This window comes from Micrasema longulum, unplaced genomic scaffold (genome assembly GCF_059751315.1).
Source record: "Micrasema longulum isolate JH-2025_06_02 unplaced genomic scaffold, ASM5975131v1 h1tg000340l, whole genome shotgun sequence".
Taxonomy (NCBI): domain Eukaryota; kingdom Metazoa; phylum Arthropoda; class Insecta; order Trichoptera; family Brachycentridae; genus Micrasema; species Micrasema longulum.
This window is the reverse complement of record NW_028277543.1, coordinates 2,431,495-2,453,803: the sequence shown is the minus strand read 5'-3', so window position 1 is coordinate 2,453,803 and position 22,309 is coordinate 2,431,495. Positions and strand designations below refer to the sequence as shown.

The 22,309-nt window shown below is 32.3% G+C and overlaps 1 protein-coding gene across 1 annotated transcript in view; it reads left to right on the top strand.

The window, feature by feature from the left end:
• LOC148282343 (thyrotropin receptor-like) overlaps window positions 1-22,309 on the top strand; it is a 103,551-nt gene that overhangs the window by 14,973 nt on the left and 66,269 nt on the right. Inside the window, exon 2 of the mRNA XM_088225281.1 lies at window positions 6,577-6,720. The gene's annotated coding sequence lies outside the window, so the exon portion shown is untranslated. The remainder of the gene's footprint in view (window positions 1-6,576; window positions 6,721-22,309) is intronic.

The following is a 22,309-nucleotide window of genomic DNA, read 5'->3' as shown; positions in this document are numbered from 1 at the left end:
AAAAATGAATAATTTAAAAATGAGTAAATATTTTAATGAACACCCAAGTTCAAATGGTTAAACATGGTATTTCACTGCTACTGTTCATGTACTAGCACCTGAAGCGTGAGACTTATCACCTTACCTCTCATGTAACAAAAACAATTTTTATAATTTTTTTTATTTTATTGTTCATACAAATATACATATTACAAAAAAATAATAACGCATCCCAAACTCTATGAGGCCAAGATCTGTGTTGAGTTGGATGTGTGGATATTATTTAATAATTCTCAAAGTAAAATTATCACATAAACATTAATTTTAATAAACATCTGAACAAGACGCTATTAACTCTTGTGTGGCTGTGATGTCACACTAGTCGACATACGACACAAGACTTGATATATCTCTCTTTTTTTTTCAAAATTATGAATTCGTATTTTTTGTAATCATCAAATGGACATTTTCACATCCGATTTGCAAAGTAAAATTTGTATAACTATGTTTAGTGTTAATACAAAAAATATTTATCCTTGCTACGCGAAGAACGAATGTCCGCTAATTCAACAAAACATCTATACAGATACCTTATACAAGAGAGAGCACGAATATAAAAGTCATAATAAGGAAGACAGAGACGCCGTTCTGCGGCGGGTGTCGTCTAAAACAGATTTAGTCTTCAGTCGGTTGATGGCAATGATGGGTGACGCACGCGCGTAACATGAGCGGCGTATCTGTGATTTCAAATTTAATTTGCTATAACAGAGCAAAATTATTTGTTTATTCTCATACATTGTGGAAAAGGAATTATTAAACCGTATGTCTCTTTGTTTTTATTTTTTTTCAATTATTCAAACTTTAGAATATTCCGTCTTTTACTAGTGGTAACACGATGTTACATCACCGCGCGCAAAGGGATTATTTACCACAGTCTTTTAAGAGTTAATAGTACTTAAATATATGCAATTTCTTGCAGCAGTCTTCTGCAATGGTCTCTTCCCTTAGACAAAATCCAAACTTGGTAAACATCTTTTGAAAATGACTTTCGTTTTGGAGAATCTTATATTTTCATCATAAACGCTGCAATGTGCCTATGCCTCACTAGGTGTGGATAGAGAAATTATTATGATGAATACGTATTGTTTAAAAGTGTTAGTCAATAGTTTTATATAACTGGGTAGGGTCTTTTGTGTTTCTTCTTTAAGTTAAGTGATTATTATGGCTGTACGGATTATTATGTTGTTTTTATTTTCACTTTATTTTAAACAAATAAACTTAATTACATTTAAATAAATAAAACAACTTTGATTTTAACCGCTATTTTTTTTTCCACCGACCGGTTTCAAAGCAAACAAGCTTCTTCGTCAAGGTTTACGTAACTAATGAATTGATTGCTTTTTTAATTTTATCATGTTCACTAAATACTACACGTAGAGCCAATAAATCAAGTCTTTTTTTCCTGGTGGAATTTGATATTAATATTTTCGAAAAGTTTCAAATATAAACTTTAAACTAATTACTTTTAGTTTAGTTTTCCCTTAGGCCAAGTACTCATGATCTATATTAAAGAGTGATTTATTAAAAAAGAACCTTAAGCTTTCTGCTTCATTTAAAGAAAACAGTGGGGCGGAAAATTAGCTGAATCTGCTAAGCCTGCGAATTTATGAGTAAATGCAATATGAAAGAAAAAAATATTTTTTTTCCTGCCAAATTTCGTAAGATTTATCGTGAGAAATAACCGCTCATGTGAATAATTAATTTTTGTGAAATTTTCGCATGTTCATTTTTTTATTGATTTATTTATATTTATTGTCGTGCACACAATGATAAGTTGGTATAATGCAATGATATTATTACATGAAAAACATAATCCTTTCACAGCACCAATTACGTACATAATGTAATTTAACGTTATTTTATAGTTATACGATGTCGGTAATTATGTATGTATTCGTATGTTCACTATTATATTTTGTACCTTTTACATTATTATAACGTACCTTTTTTCTTTTCTTATTCTTTAAATTTAAATTTAGCGTTTTTCTGTTTACTCTATTTTTATAACTGTGTATAAATATATGCATTTTTATTTTATTTGCAACTTCTAAGTGCCTAACGTTTCTAAATTGTTAAATTGCTTGGCGATGCGTGAGCTGGTTCTCGACAGTAGGTATATGAAATTTTGCAAATGTCACAGCGCAAATGGATGCAAGGAAATGGAGTGAATGGACTGACCTTTTTAGTTGATTTTCTTGTTTCCTCCGAGCTTAGCTGAGGCGGCGATAAGGCGGAGCGAGCGGCAAAACTTCAAACCGAACATGCACTTCGATCGCGGTCAAATCGGACACTGACCCCAGGTGGCAAAATCATCAACTCAATAGTTATTAGAACTATAAAGGTGCAAAAGGGACAGGATTCAAGTGGGCGAGAGAAAAGGAGACAGGCATAGGAATTTATTTACGCTGTGACACATTTTCAATCGGCCTAACCATTGCTTTTATTTTGATACCGATATTGTACTTAATCAATAGCTTACACCAATGTGGAAAATTTATTTTGACTGTTTTCACAATTCTCGTTTTTATATATTCTTATTTTCTGTATACAATATATGTAAAAACTGTTATTTTTTTCCTAAACAAAAATAAATTAAATTTTCTGAACAGAACAACAAGATGTAACGAGAATATGTTTAATACGTGACTCTATTTATGGTGGTGGATGATTTTATTTATTTTATTCATACAAATACATATATATAACGCCCTGGTTTGAGTTGTGACAACATAAGGAAAAGTGGAAGCATGCATATTATTAAACAATGGCAAAAATTTTAATTAAAAAATAATTACTAACATGAACATTTTTTTCAATTAACATCTGGACAACACGCTTAATAGTATATAAATCTATGCAATATCTTGCTGCAGTCTCCTGGAATGATCTCTTCCCTTAGACAAAATTCAAAATTGTACTTTTCACCTGAAAATGGCTTTCGTTTTGGAGAACCTAATATGTTCACCTAGGACATTAAACACTCTTGGGGCCACGAAAGAGAAATTTCTCCGAGAAAAAGTTGCGGGGTCTCCATTGTTGTGAATATGGAATGTGGAGTGTGACTTATAGAGTGATGAGTGTAAAATGTGGTGTTTATGTTATACCAGTGTTTCCCACGGTGGGGCGTACGCCCCACCGGTTGGGCATAACGCCTAAGAGGTGGAGCACCACGCTTTAGAGATGAGACAGATCGGCATTCCACATATAGATGGGAATACTTATCGGTAGTACAAAAAAATCCCTGAGATGTACAAAATTGAAATATACGCCAAATTGTACTTAAAACAGAATGAAACCCGTTACGATTTCAATAATTATATAAAAACACAGAAACCGTGCAGGATGTAGGAATAATGGCATGGGTTTGCGAAGAAGCTAACACAAAATATCATAATATTACTTTTCATGCCAGAAAATTATTATTTTTTATTTTACTTTTTTAATGTTATTTGTACATTGGCGGGCTTATTGCAAAATAGCAATTCCTTCCCACCAACCAATAAAATAAAAGTTTAATTTTTATAATTCAAGTTACAGAACATATTCAATAGAAAAAAAAAGATTAAAAAGTTAAAAATATATAAAAATAGAAATAAACGTATTTGTTTATAAATTACCTTAAATCAAAACTATTACTCAATGGGAAAAAGGAAAAAAGAGGAAAGAGGAAAAAGAAAATGAGGAGAGATTAAGGAAGAAAAGGAGATGTTTCTTCAGACGTGATTTAAACAGAGATAATGTAGTAACATCTTTGATGGTGGATGGGAGAAGATTCCACAGTCGAGCCGCATGGACACTATATGAGTTAGAGAAGAAAGAGGAATTGTGTATGGGTATTAAGAGAGTGCCTTGAGAATGAGAACGAAGAGGTTAACCATGAACTGATAAGCGTTGAAATTTTTCACACAGGTATATAGGAGCGTTAGGACTATGAAGTACATTAAAGAGAAGTGAGAGGGAGTGATAGTCTCTCCGCTGTCTAATTTTGAGCCATTTCAGTTGCCTACGATAATCAGAAATTTGGTCATATTTCCTAAGACCAAAAATGTACCTTATGCACGTATTATTACCCATTCCTTCATCTTATTTGGTGGAATGTGGTATTAGCGCCATAAGCGATTTACTCGTTAAAAATCTAAATCGATTAAATATAACTAATAGAGGTATAGAGAGGACCTAGGACTAAAATTAACTACGATCCTGACATTAAATTTCTTTATAGCTAGTGTAAAGGAATTTAATCATGAATTAGGTAAAAGATATGTGTGTGTCTGTACTCAATTTCAATTGCCACTCGTATGTTATTATTTTTTCCATTTTTATTTTATTCTACTTAATTACATTTTCAATTTATTATATATATATTAGAATAGGTTTTAATAAATTTCATTGAGGTTTTAAATGTTTACAAACATATCAATATATTATTTGAAAATTTACCTTCTGTTTACTTAAAAAAGATGCCGGTGGGGCATCTGACCTTTGAAAAGACTACCGTGGGGCATGGCATAAAGAAGGTTGGGAAAAACTGTGTTATATGAATAGCAAATTCGTATTATATTTTGTTTTTTATCTTTATTTTTATTCAAAAAGAGACTAAATATTATTATTGTAAATAAGACTCAGCTTATGTAAGATTATAGTAAATGGAGATAGTTTGAAACAGGTCGAAGAATTTGTATATCTGGGTAGTATGTTTACTAGAGATGGAAATATGGACAAGGATATTGAAAGGAGGGTTAGTGCCGGTAACAGAGTTAATGGTGCCTTAAAGTCTGTCGTAGCAAATAAGTGTCTATCGCAAGAGGCTAAATTAGCAGTTCATAATGGAGTTCTGGTACCAACCCTAATGTATGGAAGCGAAGCATGGAGTTGGAAAAAAAAGGGACGAAAGTAGACTGAATGCTGTTGAAATGCGATCCCTCAGGCGAATGTGCGGAAAAACAATGTATGATAGGTGCCCTAATGTCGAAATTAGAGCAGAATGCAAGGCTGAGTTAAGCATTATCGACAAAATTAAGAAAGGTCTTTTGCGATGGTTCGGTCATGTGGAGCGAATGAATGATGAAAGAACGGCTAAAAAGATTTATTATGCGAATGTGTCTGGTTGTAGAAGTCGAGGAAGGCCGAGAAAGACATGGCATGATCAAGTACAACTAATTCTTGAAAGTGGTCATGTGAAAAGTCGGAATAATCGACGTGCGTGCATGAGAAGATGTATGAATGTGAAGGAAGCAAAGGAAGTGTGCCAGGACAGAGTGGTGTGGCGTTCTATCCTCTCTGCCTACCCCTCTGGGGAAATGGCGTGATGGTTAGTTAGTTAGTTAGTTTAGACTCAGCTTCCGTTTAAAGCGGAGAGCTGAGTCGTGAAATAAGTCAAGATCGTCCATTTTCTCAAATTTTGAAAAGTTACTGATTGCTTTTCCTAATACATTATTCTGAGATGCTCTGGTGCTGCATTTGTCGTTGTTCAGTAACGTAGTATGTCTGTGTGACGAAGGGGAATATTGAGATTTATTTCAGCCTACAAATCAGCTCAATCGACCCGATTATTAAGTATGTGTAAACAAATTATCAGTACAAAATATTTGCCGCAGCTACTTTGTACTATTACGAACGTTTTTGACTCGATGACTTCTCTTTGGTTAAAATCCTAAGAAACATAATTTTTGGCGTATTAATTTCTTATATTTGAGGGTCTAAGATTTTATCCAGGCAAAGTCGACATGAAAAATTCGTTTTTGTCCTTTCATCCTGGGTGTTTATTAAAATATACACAAATTAAAACATTTTTTTAGTCTCGTACCTACCGAAATTCAAATGCGGCGAATTTGTTTTTTAATTAATGGAATTCTTAAGTATGTCTCTATTTTTTTTGTTTGCGTGGGTATTCAGCATTACACAAGAAAGTTCATTTTTAACTTTGACAGCTGGTTTCTGGCGGGTTTCTTTGTTTTGGAGCGAATTCCTGTGGTCTTTTTAAATGCTTTGTATGGCAAGTTTTAAACATACTTCAGTTAAATTAAATTACTGTCATTTAATAAACACATATTGTAAGATAATAACATATTTTTAATTAATTTTGTCGATTGATTATTAGTTCGAGACCCATTGCTTATAAAAAAAAGAACGTTTAATAATTTCTAACGCATAAAATATTAAAAAAACATGAAAAATTCCAAATATTTTCAAACAATTCCTTTAATAACAAATCAACTTCAGGAGATCGGGTTAGAATAGTTATAATTTGATTGATTAAATTATTTTGTTATTTTATCGGAAACTTATTATAAATGTAAACTTTAAAATATGTATGAATTTCAAGTAACCTATAATGTGTATAGAATATGAATATATCATACTTGATTTTTTTTTCAAGCACTCTTTAAACCACATATATGTTAATGGCAGAAATGCCGTATTTAAATAAATAAATCATTCCTTTTATTAATTAATATCTTACAACATTACAATGACTAGATCATTTCTGTTGGTTTTCCAATGACTTACGATTAAAAATGTACACTTTTTTTCTAGGGTTCTTTCGGACAATAAACTGGAACACATTCTGCCAGGGATATTTGACACAGTTCCACACCTAAGGAGGCTTCTTCTTCATAACTGTGGACTTAAAGCTATTCCAGTCGAAGCTTTACAACCCCTGCATAAGCTGACATACCTGTAAGTAAATGACCTAGCAATAATTAATTCAATGTTTTTAAAAATATATATGCAGGGTAAAATCCGGAGACACGCCATACTTTATATTAAGGATCAATAAAAACCGAGTTTGTGAATTTAATTAAATACTTTTTTTTTTGTTCGAAATAATAACTAATGCGCTATGTTAAAACATGATTATAAAAACTAAAATATACACCAAAAAACCTAAAAAATTGACTTAACATTGAACAATGAAAATGGCATATTTCCTTCAATGTGTGGGAGATTTGCTACACATTATTGTATTTGCCGTGTATTTGATCTTCTCCGCAGTCTTAATCCTTGGTATCGGTTGGCAGCAAAGTTCTGCATCTTGTCCTCCACTGCGCTTTATTTTCTGTAGCCCTCTTGAGCTCAATATATGTCTGAGACGCAATTCAAGTCTTTGCACACTTGCCCTAAATACACTCGTCAAGGGTGCTCTCTGTAATTTGCCCTTCAGCCATTCTCTCTATTGTGTCAGCCGATCCATCAGGCTCGCCTCTCTGAGATGGTTTTGATTGGTTACCCTTCTTCGATTCTACGGGGAACCTCGTCAATTGTGATGTGGTCTTAGTCTGTAGTCCGGGAAATTCTTTATATTCTTCTGTAACACCACATCTCAAAGGCCTATGGTATTTAGCCGTTCATTTATATGTTCTATATCTTACGTTTCATAAAACGAAATAATACGGACCAAAATGGACACCAAGTCATTGGAACAAAGGGCATAATAGTACTACACACGTGCGTTTCCAGAAACTATCTACCAGCCAGCGGGCCACATAGCAACGGTATCTACCTACTGTCTACAAAAGCTTCTCTTCGGACATCTATCTCCCTTTGTTAACCATGGAGTTGAAACAGTGTTTGATTTATTAAGTTTTTTATTGCTTACTTCTTGGCATGAACACTTGACCAATTTACTACTATACTCTATTTTTTATAAATTTATTGATATTGTTTTAACTTTGCTGGAATTCTTCTCGTCCATGCGCTTTGTAGCTGCACGATGATTGGTTATCTAGCTTTCATATATCAACTTTAAAATACCTAAATTTTGTAAACGGGGTCTAGAATTCCAATCGTCTATGCGCTTAGTAGCCGCAAGGCGTGTTGTAATCGTACTCCTTTTAATTATTTATATATATTTTTTTTTTAATACACTAAATTTGTTTGTCAATTTTTAAAATATGTAAATGAGAGCTAAATTTCTAACTGTCTATGCGCTCTGTAGCTGCAAGACGTCCTGTAATCTAGCTCCTAACTGTTATAATTTTTTATTGATCTTAATTGAAAACGAGGAACTAGAATCCCAACCGTCCATGCACTCTGTAGCTGCAAGACGTACTGGGATATTTATTAATTGTACAGCGCCCTTGAGGTGATTTTCACAAAAATGGCGCTTTATAAATTATCCAACAATATATATATATATATAAATATCCTGGTTAGTACTTTCGGAGCTTAAGGTTTATGTTGTTTTAGTCGAGAATCTTTGATTTTTTATTGAACGCAAGCCTGGTTTGATGTTTACGGCAGTCGACTTCTCTTTTTGTTCTACCACCCCAGGCGATCCTGCTTCCAAGGTACGCAAACTCTCGCGTTCTATAGAGTTGCTCTTGACATTGCTACATTTGGTGCTCATTACGGACCACAGTCATCACATTTGTTTTGTTCCTGTTTATTTTCATGTTATATTTATTATTTAGTGCATTCTCCATGGATGTCAGAACTTTTGTGATGTCAGAGCTTTTGTGTATCAGATTAACAATTAAAATATTCCTGACGAACCCAGATTAAATTTTCCAGTGTATTCAGAATGCATCCGTTTTGTTAGAGTTCTAATGGGAATCCCTTATCTTCTCATTTGTTCGTTTTTTTATATTTCTACATTTTCGATTCAATTGTTAACGCGGAAAAAACTTTTAATCCTTCTGGACACAATACTCGTTGCATCAGCCACATACACTGACTTGTTTACTATTGCGTATAATAAACAAATGCATACAATTAACACACATGAACTTGTTTAATAACTATTTATAACACATTATATAGACTTTTGATCGAATTGCCACTTTCTTATTTTGCTCTTATTACGTGATTTTGGCAATTCATTAAAATTCTCGGTACTAAATAATTAAGAGTTCTAGTCAGCGTCGCAGCTGGTTGTGAGCGCCCCTGGCAGAATTTAATGTCGCGCCCTCAAAGATTTATTTTCTATGAAGAGAAAGAAAAAAGAAGGCCGTGGGTCTGCAAAGTGCGCCCTCTTGAGGGGGTTGAGCCCCTAGCAGCCACCCGCCTAGCCTGCCCCTAGCTACGACGCTGGTCCTAGTAACATTTATTCGGGTTGTGGTCCTGTGGCTAGCATCTCGGACTCACGGACCAAAGGTCTGTGGTTCAAATCCTACTCTACCCCAGTCTGATTTCATTTTCTTAAAGTGAGTTATTTACAACTCGTTAAGTATGGCCCTCAAAATTTAAATATTTGGGTTAATCATAAGAACGCAAATATTTATTTTTATAAAAAAAAAACCTACTTTTATTTTTTTTTTGTATTTGTAAACCCTTAGAGTAAAAACACGCCAATGACTAAATGAATCGCCCATACGGACAAATACCTTTTTACCTAATTTTTAAACTTTTTATATTTTTCAATTTTTCTTTTCCAGATTGTATAATGTATACATCATTTTGAATTTATTTCCATGCCTAGTATTATGTTTATTTTGTTATTTTTAAATATTTCTCATACCCTTTTTAATTTGTAGTAAATCATAATTTTTATTCTGCTTTTGTAAATAATGTTATAGTTTTAAATGTAAAAAACGTATTTAAATAAATATTGTTATCTGTGTGTCCCTAAATGAGTTTTTTTTAAAAACTATTATAAAAAAATATGTATAGTATGTTTTCAATTTAATAAAGAAAAAAAAAACAGAAGTTAGCTACGGTTTACAGCAATACAAAGGGTCGTAGGTACTTAGGTCAAGAATTGCAAGCGCAAATCGAAACCATCCTTCACACGTTTATTGTTAAACTAAAAACTAAACCAAAAATTTGGAACGCCTTTGTTATATGCAATACAGCCAAAAGGGTTTTCTAGTGCGTTATTAATCTGAGATTAAACTATAATAATTATACGCGCGTGTATTATGGCGACGTTTGAAAAGAATTTTGAAATGATTACTATTTAATTGTTCTAATACGATGCAAACCCACAGTAATCTTCGACCAAGCAGTGCCTTAAGACGTTTATGCCAAAGAACTTCATCACTTTCCAATTTTCTTAACTCCAGAGTACTGTAGACCATGTTAGGTCATTTGAATCTGTTTTAGGTAAAGCCAGGTAAAAAAGCTTTTTAATATAATTGTACATAATATTGGACGGTTAATTCCCTCAAGAAGACTAATATGGGTCATGTTTTTTGCTGTCTATTGTAATTTATTTTACTGAATCGTATCAAATAACAACACAATAACAAACGAATCAATCAAACTGACTCAATTTCCCAGCGTAAGTCATAAAATAGAGCGATGAAAATATATTTGGAAAAATAAAATTAATTCTTCAAAGAAATATCATTGTTTATTATCTTCAGCAGTAAAAGCATTCCCTCCATATAAGTCAAAACCGTTTAAAAAACCAAATGTCTTCCTATTGGTTTTTCTCATTAAGAACTTAACAATTTTTCTTTGACAAAAATTTGAGTTTTTTTTTTAAATTTCAATTTCATAAACCGCCATATTAAATTAATTTTAGTTTTAGAAAAGCGTTTATTTAGTATTTTTTAACACAAAATATAATTAGTTACACACTAAGTCTAAAGACTTTTTATTGTGACACATGTTTTTAAAACAATACAGATTTATTTAAAACACTTTTATATTATACGTATTTATTCATAATCTTTTGACGGACACTATATTTATTTATGGTATTTAACAAATATTTTTTCAGTTCTTTTTTTCAATTGAAGATTTTTCATGTTAATGATGGTTTGCGGGAGATCATTGTACAACTTTCGAATGGCGCAATCAAATGTTCGTTCTCCGAAGTAATTTTTAATTCGGTGAGTAGTCAGAATTGTTTATTTTATTATATAAATAAAACACGAGTGATACTTTAATCAACAAATTTGGAATATCCAGTGACCGGTTTCATCGCTTTCGCGACATCTTCGACCGGTTTCATCGACGCGATGAAACCGGTCACTGGATATTCCAAATTTGTGGATTAAAGTATCACTCGTGTTTTATTTATATAATAAATTACAATGAACTTCCATCAAGAATTTTCACTTACAAACTTAAATGTTTTAGAATTATTTATTTTAAGAAATCTGTCTCTCACAGCTATCGCTTTAAAAACACTGAAATCTGTCAAATTCTTTATTAACCTTGGAGTGGCTACGGATGCTTAATTATGTCGTTGTGTCGATGAGTATAACAGTGTGACATCTATTTGGTTTTTCGGACATTCTAACATCGACGGTAACGAGGTAGCTGATGATTTGGCAAGCTGGGAGCTGAAACAGCCCCAATAGGCCCTGGACCCTACTGTGGGTCTCCTGAATGTGCTCCTCGTAATGAACTTAGATCATGGGCCAGGAAGTAGAGTTTAATGCTCTGGCAAAAAATACCCGGTCTGCACCATGCGAAGGAACTGATAAAAGGGTACTCGCAAAGTTTTGCTTTTCATAAGAGGGTTATCACTAGAGCCCTTACAGGGCACTGCAGATTGAACAAACACCTTGCTAGAATGAACCTTTTCAGAACTTCTACATGTAAAGTCTGCAGTGCAGATGAGAAAACACATATTCACATTCTATGTGAATGTAATATTTTACATCACAAAAAAGTCTCATTCTTGGGGGACCACTGGTTAAACCTGAGGATGCTAAAGAACTCTCTCCCTGCTTAATATCCCGATACTTTACGGATCTGAGCTTGGGGGGGGAGATTTATCAAAACGTACACTATCGCCTTCCACACAGTAGCCAGGCTCTTTAAAGACCTGGGCTTAGAGGGCGAGAACTATTCACGGGTACCCGTCATAATATATTTTTATAGGTCGCAGTGACGTCAGGAACTTGGATAGCACTGCCCGCAACCACTAAGAATAAAAATAGGGGGAAACTCTTTTTCTATATTTCGGATCAATAAAGTGATCTCCAACAAATTTGTAGTCACAAAGTTGTTTTACCAGCAGGACATTACAGAATTCAAATATATATACACCTTCACTTAAATGTATGTTTTGCCTGACGGATTATGCTTTTTCGTACAATCCCTTTTAAAAGTCTCACCTGAATATCATGAATTTTACGCAGATGAGACTGGAAGGTGAGACCCCAGACACGCACTCCGTAAGATATAATCGATTCAATGAGCGAGGTATTATATATTATATCTTAACGTTTTAAAAGGTTGTGTGCTTTTGATTTCATAAATTACTAAGTTGCTTAACTCTGCTGCAACATTTTAATGGAATGCTAACTTGGATACTGTTGAATTGTTTCCTTATTTTTCAAAGAAATAATTTTCTTGAGTAGTTACATTTATATTTAAATTTATTTCAACAGAGAGGGAAAAAGTTTTCGAGAAGAAATTTGGAAGTCTAGGCATTTACAGGGCTTATGACCTGTCATTGGCTGGTTTAAGTGGCCACTTTACACACTGTGTAACATTCACCATTCTGCCCATGTTTGAACATCCACATTTCCTCAACTCTTCCATCTGTTGACTTTTGTGAAGTGAAAGAGCTGAAATCTTTATCACGTGAGTGAGATTCATCCGGCTGAACCAAATCACCTACTAGGCAACGCCCGGAAACAATTTTCCAATTTTTATACTTCTTCTTTTACCAGGTAGTAATTCAACAATGTTTGATAATGTCCAAATGCTTGCAGACTGGCTGGATCTCCTCCCTAGGGAGTTGTTCATATTTAAATTTATTTGTGTAAAGTGGCCACTTAAACCAGCCAATGACAGGTCATAAGCCCTGTAAATGCCTAGACTTCCAAATTTCTTCTCGAAAACTTTTTCCCTCTCTGTTGAAATAAATTTAAATATGAACAACTCCCTAGGGAGGAGATCCAGCCAGTCTGCAAGCATTTGGACATAATCAAACATTGTTGAGTTACATTTATTATTACTCAGTCTATTGAGACATTGAAGTTTTTCTTTCTTATTTTTGAACTAGAATATTACAAGTGCTGTTATAGGAAATGTTAATAAATGGAATAAAATAGAAATAAAGCTCTCGACTGTACCAAGCTTTTAAAAGCTTCTGGTACTGGCAAGGTATTTCTTTTGTATTCAGGTAAATGTAGGTACTTAAAAACGTGGACAACCATTTCAAAAGAGGATTTGTACACTCAAGATACTGATTATATTCAAAGGATGTTTAGTATTCAAAATATAACAAACGCAAAACAGTTTCTTAAATTCAGTTCACCTTGCTTCGGATCAGTGCCACATGGTGACGTATATTTATAAATTAATTAATATGACAAAATCATTTATCAAAAAACATTATATTAACTATTATTATGGTTATGAGTTGATTTTTGTATTTATAATTACAATTGAAATAAATTTTAATCAACAAACATTTAAACTTATGTCAAATAATTCAGTCAGATGAATCTCTTCAGAACAATAAAGGTTTCAGCTCGTTAACTTCACTTAAATGGAAGAATTTAATAAATATGGATGTTCAAACATAGGCAAAATGGTGAATGTTACACAGTGTGTAAAGTGGCCACTTAAACCAGCCAATGACAGGTCATAAACCCCGTAAATGCCCAGACTTCCATGTTCCCTTATTTAAGGTATTCTCCATCCCTGTTTTAATTTGTTAACATACCATTTTGTTTTTATTTTGGGACTCATTTTTTAATTTGAAAAACAACGGACGCAACTTATGTTAACTTGTTATATTTTATGCATCAAACGATTCCATCTGCCCATACATAAAATTTCAAAATAACGCATGCAAAACAAAATCACAAAAATACGAATTTTCTTTCGATCGCAGTAAAATCCCTTAAACACAAATTTAGACTCAAGTATTCTTGCTCCGTAAGCAATGCAAAATTTATGCCCTTATTTTATTATTCCTCGAGTTTTATCTTTTATTGCTTCGTCCTGCAGCAAACGTCATCCTGGAAGATTTAATGTCCCGAAGTTCGTCGCATAAAGGAAACACAGCGCCATCTAACGGCGCGAGGGAACATAGTTATTAATTTACGATCGGCAGTTCAAAATCACGAATTGAACGTCTTATAGCGCGGATGCAACTTTACGCTTGTGCGAACATTTAAAACCCAGTGTACATTTGGTTCTTGAATAATTTCGATTTCAATTTATTTATTTTATTAACGTTTACGTCCATTACAAAAATATTTCAATGCATACAGAAAACGAAAAAAATTAATACTTTAATTTAAATACACAAAGATGGTAAATTAAAAATATCCACAACCGAGATGCTTATGAGACGCCTATTTTAAAACTCAATATTTTGCTGTTTTGGGCCCTAGTGAGGTAGCACGATTTGCATCCGTAGAGGAGAAAAGGTGTTATGTAGGCGTTATAAAAGCGGCTTTTGTTTTTTTTATGAGTTAATATCCGATCTCCAGACAGCCTTCATACTGTTGAATTTGGCGCCTGCTCATCCTAGCAGCACTCTCAGTTATTTTTTAAATCTGCCATTTTCTGTAACAAATACTCCCAGGTATTTGAAACACTTGACCCTTTCGATGAAAAAACGGTAAAAGAACGGCACCTTTATTCTCAGAATTTTCCATTAACTTTGCTAAACGCTGTATAAAACAAAATACGCAGCAGCGTTGGGAGAACCATTACCGCGCTTCTTCTATAGGTAAAATCACTAAAATGTTTTTCCCAACGCTGGCTGCTGCAGCAAACTTCTGTCGTCATCACCAAAGTACTTTCGAAACGACCCCATTTTTTACCGGACACGGAGCTATGAGAAGTTATCAATACAGGCTTAAATCAAAGAATGATGACCATTGTCCATGCAATGATATTTCTTCACAAAGTATCGAACATCTGTTATTTCAGTGCCCGTTTTTCAGTGTATAACGCCATAATCTTGAAGCAGAATGCAGGTAAGATGAAATATCCTTGTTAATAGTAGTTATCACCCGCCATTATTATTATTTATTTATTTTTATTTTTCAATTTATTTCAAAAAAAATAAAATATATATATACATACTGAATAACAGGGAATCTATATAAAACCAATTAATGTAAAATGAAAACGGAGTGTTGTCTGTTTATGATAGTCTCCATCTAACATGGCACAGCCTGTTTTAAGATGGAGATTTTCTATCTTTAAAGCATAAGTAGTCCTATACTAATAAAACAATAACATAAAAAAGAAAAACTAAAACTACTTGTATCAAATGAAAGTAATTAAAAATCGTTATTATACAAATATAAAGTATATATATGTGCCAAGCGTACATTTTTTATTTATTTATTTTCTTTTATTCAGGAAACATACAGTACAATTACAAATTTTAATATTTTGCACAATTAGACTTAATTCTAATGGACCAGTGAAGTTTCCATATTATAAAGCAATTATATGTTAGGTTAATTATGAAAGTATAAAAAAGAAAAGGAAAAAGAAAAACATAAATGAAAGTGGTTTAAAAATTAAAATTTAAGTGAAAAAAAGATATTTTAAAGTTTGTAGTTTGTAGTGAGTATTTACAAATGGAAATAATATTAAAAACGAAGAAAATTTGTAAGAGTAATTAAAAATTAAGAATTGAAATAAAGAATGAAAAACATGCTCAGATGTAAAAATAAAATAAAATAGTAATAACATTTTTAAAAAAAAAGGAAAAACATAAATATGCACATATTTATTTTTAGGGATTCAAAGAAACGATGAGAAGAATCTTTAAGTGAAATATAAGACAATAAATTTAGGTCAATTTAAAAAACATCTTCAAAATAAATTAAACATTATAGTAAGAGCAGCAATATATTGATTTTATTTACATATATATATTTAAGTAATTAAAAGTAGTTTAAAAGTATAAAAACATCCCAATGCAGCAGAGAAAAAATAAAAAATAAAGAAGGAATAACAAGTATAGCAAGTAATCTTTAAAATTTGAAAAAGCAATGTAAGGAGAAGATTTTAAACCAAGAGAAGTCAATAAAATTGTTACTTAAACATAAATAATATAGTATAATATATAATAAAACAAATATAAAGCAACGAAATATATAAAAATATAAATAATATGTGTACCAATTATATAAAGTAGTACGTTTTTTGATTTACATATATTTTTTAAATAATCTCTCGCTACACTATTTATATGTGCAGTCATTGTTCTTCATTTTTGCAACAATGGTGATTGGACTCAAAAATCAGTGATCGAACATCCCATTTCCAAGAAAACCAAAAACGATTTTTTCAGAGTACCTTAGCCTTGTACATGACACGTAAGGCTACTAAATACAGGGGTCAAAATAAATATAAAAATAAACATAAAATAAAAAACCCTTTTCGATGATTTGGTTTGACGGATTCGGGGGATTTTGGGTATCGAGGCATGAAGTGTTACACAGTACATGGGTACAATATTTTCAATCTCTGTGGTTATACATTTAATATTTTTTTAATCAGTATTCGCATTGTCACAGGTTAGTTCGTTTTGTCAACTGAAAAACTACCCGTTATCTGTCATGCCAAAAATAGATATGGTTTCATTTTCTGACCCATACAATACGAGTTTAAGTCAAGTGGGGATAATCTTAACATATAGTACGTTCTGTTTGGTAGATATAAAGCCCAGGGTTTTAGATTTACCAAGTCCCGCTGTACGATTCTCTTATTAGCATAATAATACACCAAAACAACCTATTTTAGTATTTCCACCATCTCCTTGGTTTAAATTGTTTTTTATGGTTGCTTTATGACCCATGACGATATGAAATAGACATTGAAACATTATGACAGTTTAGAAAGTTGTAAATTTTACATCAGTTAAATTTGTTAAACGAGTATGTGGGAACATTAATTGTTGTTTGTAAGTGAAATATTTATTTTTTTATTTTTCGCCCCGTGGGCATTTTCCCTCGTCCTTAAGATGAACAAAACAGAAAAAAAAATATTTATTATTCCACGTTTTACATTTTTTTAAATATGAATACCTCACTGGGCACAACCCGTGTCGAGGCATTCATTTACATGATTTAATATATAATACTTATAGTGTCTAAAACTATACATATGAAATACATATAAAATATTACATATTCACATTTAAATCCACACAAATATATATACATATATTATAGTAAGAGAGAAAAAAAAAGAAAGAAAAAGAAAACAACATTATATTATTAGTACAGCTCACACATTTAACTACTTTTAAAAAAAAAATAGTATTAAATTAAAGTCCTGCTGAGTTGCATACATACAATTCGTCAGCAGGTTCTTATAAATTACATCGATTATTTACACTTAACCTACATTAACAATAATTTTACTTGAAAAACAATTACATATTACATTATGAAAAATTAAAAACTATCACTAATACAAAAAACTTTTTTCTAATAACCGTAATTTGAGCAAACGTCTCACTCCTGTATTTAACTCAGTATTTTTAATATTATTTGGTAACATGTAACACTGTGCAGACATTAGGTCAAGTAACAAGCTACTGTCAGCTCCCGGTGGCCCAACATCCGCACAAATGCCAAATATACGACATTATTACGACGTCATACACGTCATACGACGTCATACACGTCATACGACGTCATACGATGTCAACATTATGGACAAGGCGCTGTCTTAATACCTATCCACAATTCCTCTTTCTTCTCTAACTCATACAGTGTCCATGCGGCTCGACTGTGGAATCATCTCCCATCCACCATGGAAGATGTTACTACAGTATCTCTGTTTAAATCACGTTTGAAGAAACACCTCCTTTCTCTTCCTTAATCTCTCTTTTTTATCTCTGTTTATTGCCTTTTCTCACTGAAGACTATTATCAATAATTATTCATTTATATACACATGCTTGTTCTATTTTTACATCCATTTTATTTAATTTTTCTTGCATATGTATAAAACTATTATCATTAACACTGTTAAATTCTAAAGCAAGTTTAAGGGAGCAATTAAATGTCTATTTTTTTCATTACGGTCGAACGAATATTCTTATTGATTGAATTATCCTTATTTTTCAACCATTTAGCATTTCAATAAAAACAAAATTAGTTAAATATGTGTGAAGAGTTAATTTTTAAAAAATGTTCGCTTCCGGAAAATACTGTTTTAAATAACGTAAATTCTCTCGAGGGCGTTTGATAAAGTGCTTAACTATGGCTAAAAAAAGGGTTGCCCTCATTAACAGCCTTAAGTTTTAATCTCTTGAGAACTATAAGTGATAGGGAAATTTCGGGAAACTCTATCTGATTTTCACAAGAAAACTCTGGGAAATCTTCAAAGTTCTGAAATCTTGTACTTAAATACCACTTCATTTAAGACTTTGAGGTCTTGAATCGTAAATACGTTTCTTGTACTTATTAAGGTCACAAATAATTGAAATCATTATTATTTATAAGTCCATAACTTATTAATTACAATGACGAACGATCATATCAAGATCAATATCACATATAACGAATACTAATAAAAATATGTGAAATGGATTAAGAAAAAAATTATTTGAATTTCAAAATCAATATGAATATTGTGGAGAGCAGTTTTCATACACAACTTTAAAAACAAAATTATTTTTAAATATTTATACACGAAAACGCGAATTATTTTTGTTTGACAATTGTGACGTCAAGATTCGTGACGACGCGCGACGTCTCGTTAAAAAATTACACGGTCACAAATTTTTGTAGACAAGGACTGGATTCAACTCCCTGAGGAGCTGTTAACATTAACATATTACAAAAGAGATGAAGAACATTTTAGAGAAGGTAATATAGAAGTCTAGGCATCTACAAGGCTTATGACCTTTCATTGCTGTAAATATTGTTAATAAATCCACCTGATCCATAAAGACGTATAGAAATTGAAAAAGATATAAATTTTCAGGCGTTGCCTAGTGTATGGGTGAAATAATTCAATTAGATGAATCTCACCTCCATAATCAAAGGTTTCATCTCTTTAACGCATTTATGTTAACATTTATGCTTCTTTACATATTTGATTGAAGATTTTAATATCTACGAACACGCACAGCGCGAAGATCTATATTTCTCTGAAAACCGCACGTAAATCGGTTAAGCGGTTTAGGAGGAGTACGGTGATATCTTACGTACGGAGGAATTATATAGATAAAGATACCTTTAATAACTTATATCTGTATTCTTAATTATAATTTTTCTACATTCTTCTAATTCTAAGATTCTTTTAATATAATCAATGGGAAAAAATGAACTTCTGTTCTCTCCACTGGAATATATGTATGTTTGTACTATATGTAAGATTAGTTTTAATACATTTTTATTTTCTTTTTCTTGTTACTTTGTTTTAAATTTTTTGCTACTTTTGTGTAAAATATATGTCTGTTCTTTGCATATAAATATATGTAAAACATGTAAAAGCCTACAAGGCGTTTAAATAAATAAATAAATTACGTTTCCCGTATGTCAACATAACTAATTACATCAAACAGTCGTGTATACCGGAAACATGCGATGTAATAATAATAATTTTAACTATGCGGTGGAAAATTATAGCGACGAAGAAAAAAACCTACACGTTACATATTTCTGATTATTGCGGAGTCCTTCGGTTTTATTTCTTACCAATCAGCGCCAATATATTTACTTTTTCTAGGGCAATTGACTCTAAAGTACTACAGATTATATAAAATATTTGTAAGTCAAACATAAATTGTACGAACGTCCACATTACCGAGCGTAATGCCCATTCGGCCTATGATTTGAAGGACGAATAAATATTTATAGTAAGGGCTTTCAGATTCAGACTTTAGGGATAAAATATTTATTTGTTCAATGGCCCGGCATGTAGGACATTGGTAAAATTCACTTAAAATACGAAAAATAAAATCTCTAAACATAAAGGAGTACGTTTTTTACATCGTAAAATAAACAGTTTAAGCATATGAAGAATGACGATAAAAACACGTGAAATGGATTTAGAAAAAATAATTTTAATATTGTGGGGAATAATATAAAAAATAAAATTGCTGAAAAGCATGTTTGTCCTTGACAATTGTGACATCAAGATTAGTTAAAATGTTCTATTAGCATTTTAACAGTTACAAACAGAGTTTAAATTTCTTTCGAATGATGACGTATTAGGGGCGCGACCAATACAATGAACCGTTTTCGCGAAAATTTAAAATTACAAATTTTAAAATAGACTGTGCGTAATAAAATACGAAAATTTCAAATTGTTAAAAAGGTGATATTTCCTTATTCAACAAAAAAAAAATACAATTTGTCGATACAGTTTCACTTGCATATTTCTTAAATTACAAATATAAAGGTTTTAAAACATTTAAGTTTGTAAGTGAAAATTCTTGATGGAAGTTCATTGTAATTTATTATATAAATAAAACACGAGTGATACTTTAATCCACAAATTTGGAATATCCAGTGATATTCTCTGATATTCTCTGGATATTCCAAATTTGTGGATTAAAGTATCACTCGTGTTTTATTTATATAATATAAAGGTTTTTTTTGTTTTTATAACATTTATTGGTTAAATCAATTGAACTTCATTTAAAAGTTAAATACTCTTGCAATTGGAGAGATTTATTTTATTATATTGGAAAACCACAAAGTTAGTGCTTAAAAATATAGTATTACAATTATTTGTGTTTGCATTTCAACAGGCCTGGACGCCTAATTACACCAGTGAACTTCAGCACTGTCGGTTCGAGCTTGAGAAAATCATATTTAATGTTTGTGTTCTCACCGGGAATCGAACCCGGAACCCCCCCATGCGTGAGTAAACGTCTTGGCCACTACGAAGGCCGCCAGATAATGCCTTTATAATATCTATTTATTGCTCAACGGTTCCTGGGGAACAATTACAATAATAAGTTATCTTGCTGGGTCCTTATTTTACTCCAGGTGCAAGTGATCACAATTAAGGGTTCAATGAATGCTTTGATAATAATGAAAGCTTTGATATTTCGTGTTACATATGGGCCTTACTCATAAACTTGGTATGAATTTACGCCTAGGCTAGTGGTAAAATACGGATGGGATGGCTATCCGTTTTTTAGTGGTAGAATAAGAACGGTATTTCCATCCTTATTCTAATACTATGCCTAGGTGTATCTTTATACTTCGTTTATAAGTAAAGATGATGTTCTCAGACTTTTAGTACAAGTCAGTATAATTATAAAGGTCGTGTTACTAACTAGGAAGGCAATATCCGAATGAGCCCAACGCCAGCCGCGCCTCGTCGCTCGCACCTTGATCACACATAGTATGCACATTACTATGTTAGTGCCTAAAGGACAATACAGAAAAATTGAATTCCCATAGAAAATATATTTTAAATCATGTTAAATTACATCTTACCAACGAAGATCTCAATGCATCCGAACCGTCAACAACTGGATGTCATCAAACAGACTCAAACTCAATCCATCTAAAACAGAGCTTATATTGACAGCGACAAAAAAGAGACAACACCTTTTAGACCGATCTCCGATTTCAATCACAGGTTGTGATCTTACCCCTACTATAAATGTTAAACTACTGGGTGTTCATTTTGATTCAGATCTTTCTCTTCATTCTCAGGTCAATAAAACGGTAAGTGCTGGTTTCTTCCATCTCCGACAGATCAAATCCGTGCGGAGAAATATTCCTATAGATGCAACCAAAGCTCTTGTAAATGCCTATGTCGTTTTGCGTCTAGATTACTGTAATGGAATATACGCAAATCTCCCAAAATATCAAACTAATAAACTTCAATCTGTTTTCAATGCAGCAGCATGGCTTATTACGGGAGCAAAAAAATATTCTCACATCTCACAACATCTTCGAGATTTCCTCTGGTTAAAAAGCCCAGAGAGAATAAAATACAAGTTTTGCTGGACAGTATATTCTGGATATTCAAATCCCTTTATAAAATGGCTCCAAAATACCTATCGGACCTTTGTATTAGGGAAAATACATGTCAAAGAAAATCTACTCTTAGGTCAGCATTAGATTCAAGAAGAGAAAAACTTGTTGAAATCCGGCGCTCCCCAAACACTAGATTTGGAGATCGTGCTTTTGCCGCCGCCAACCCCTCTGCCTGGAACCAATTGCCTCCAAACTTACGAATCATCGACAGTCCCAGTCAGTTCAGACCCCGACTAAAATCACACTTCTTTAGACTATCATACCCTCAATTTTAAATCTGGAAGTATAATATATCATTTCAGTTTAGTTAGAATGTAGGTTGAGGTATACAATTGTAAAGCGCCCTTGAGGTGATTTTTTACAAAAATGGCGCTGTATAAATCAGCCAAATATTATTTTTATTAAGATACCAAACATACACTATTT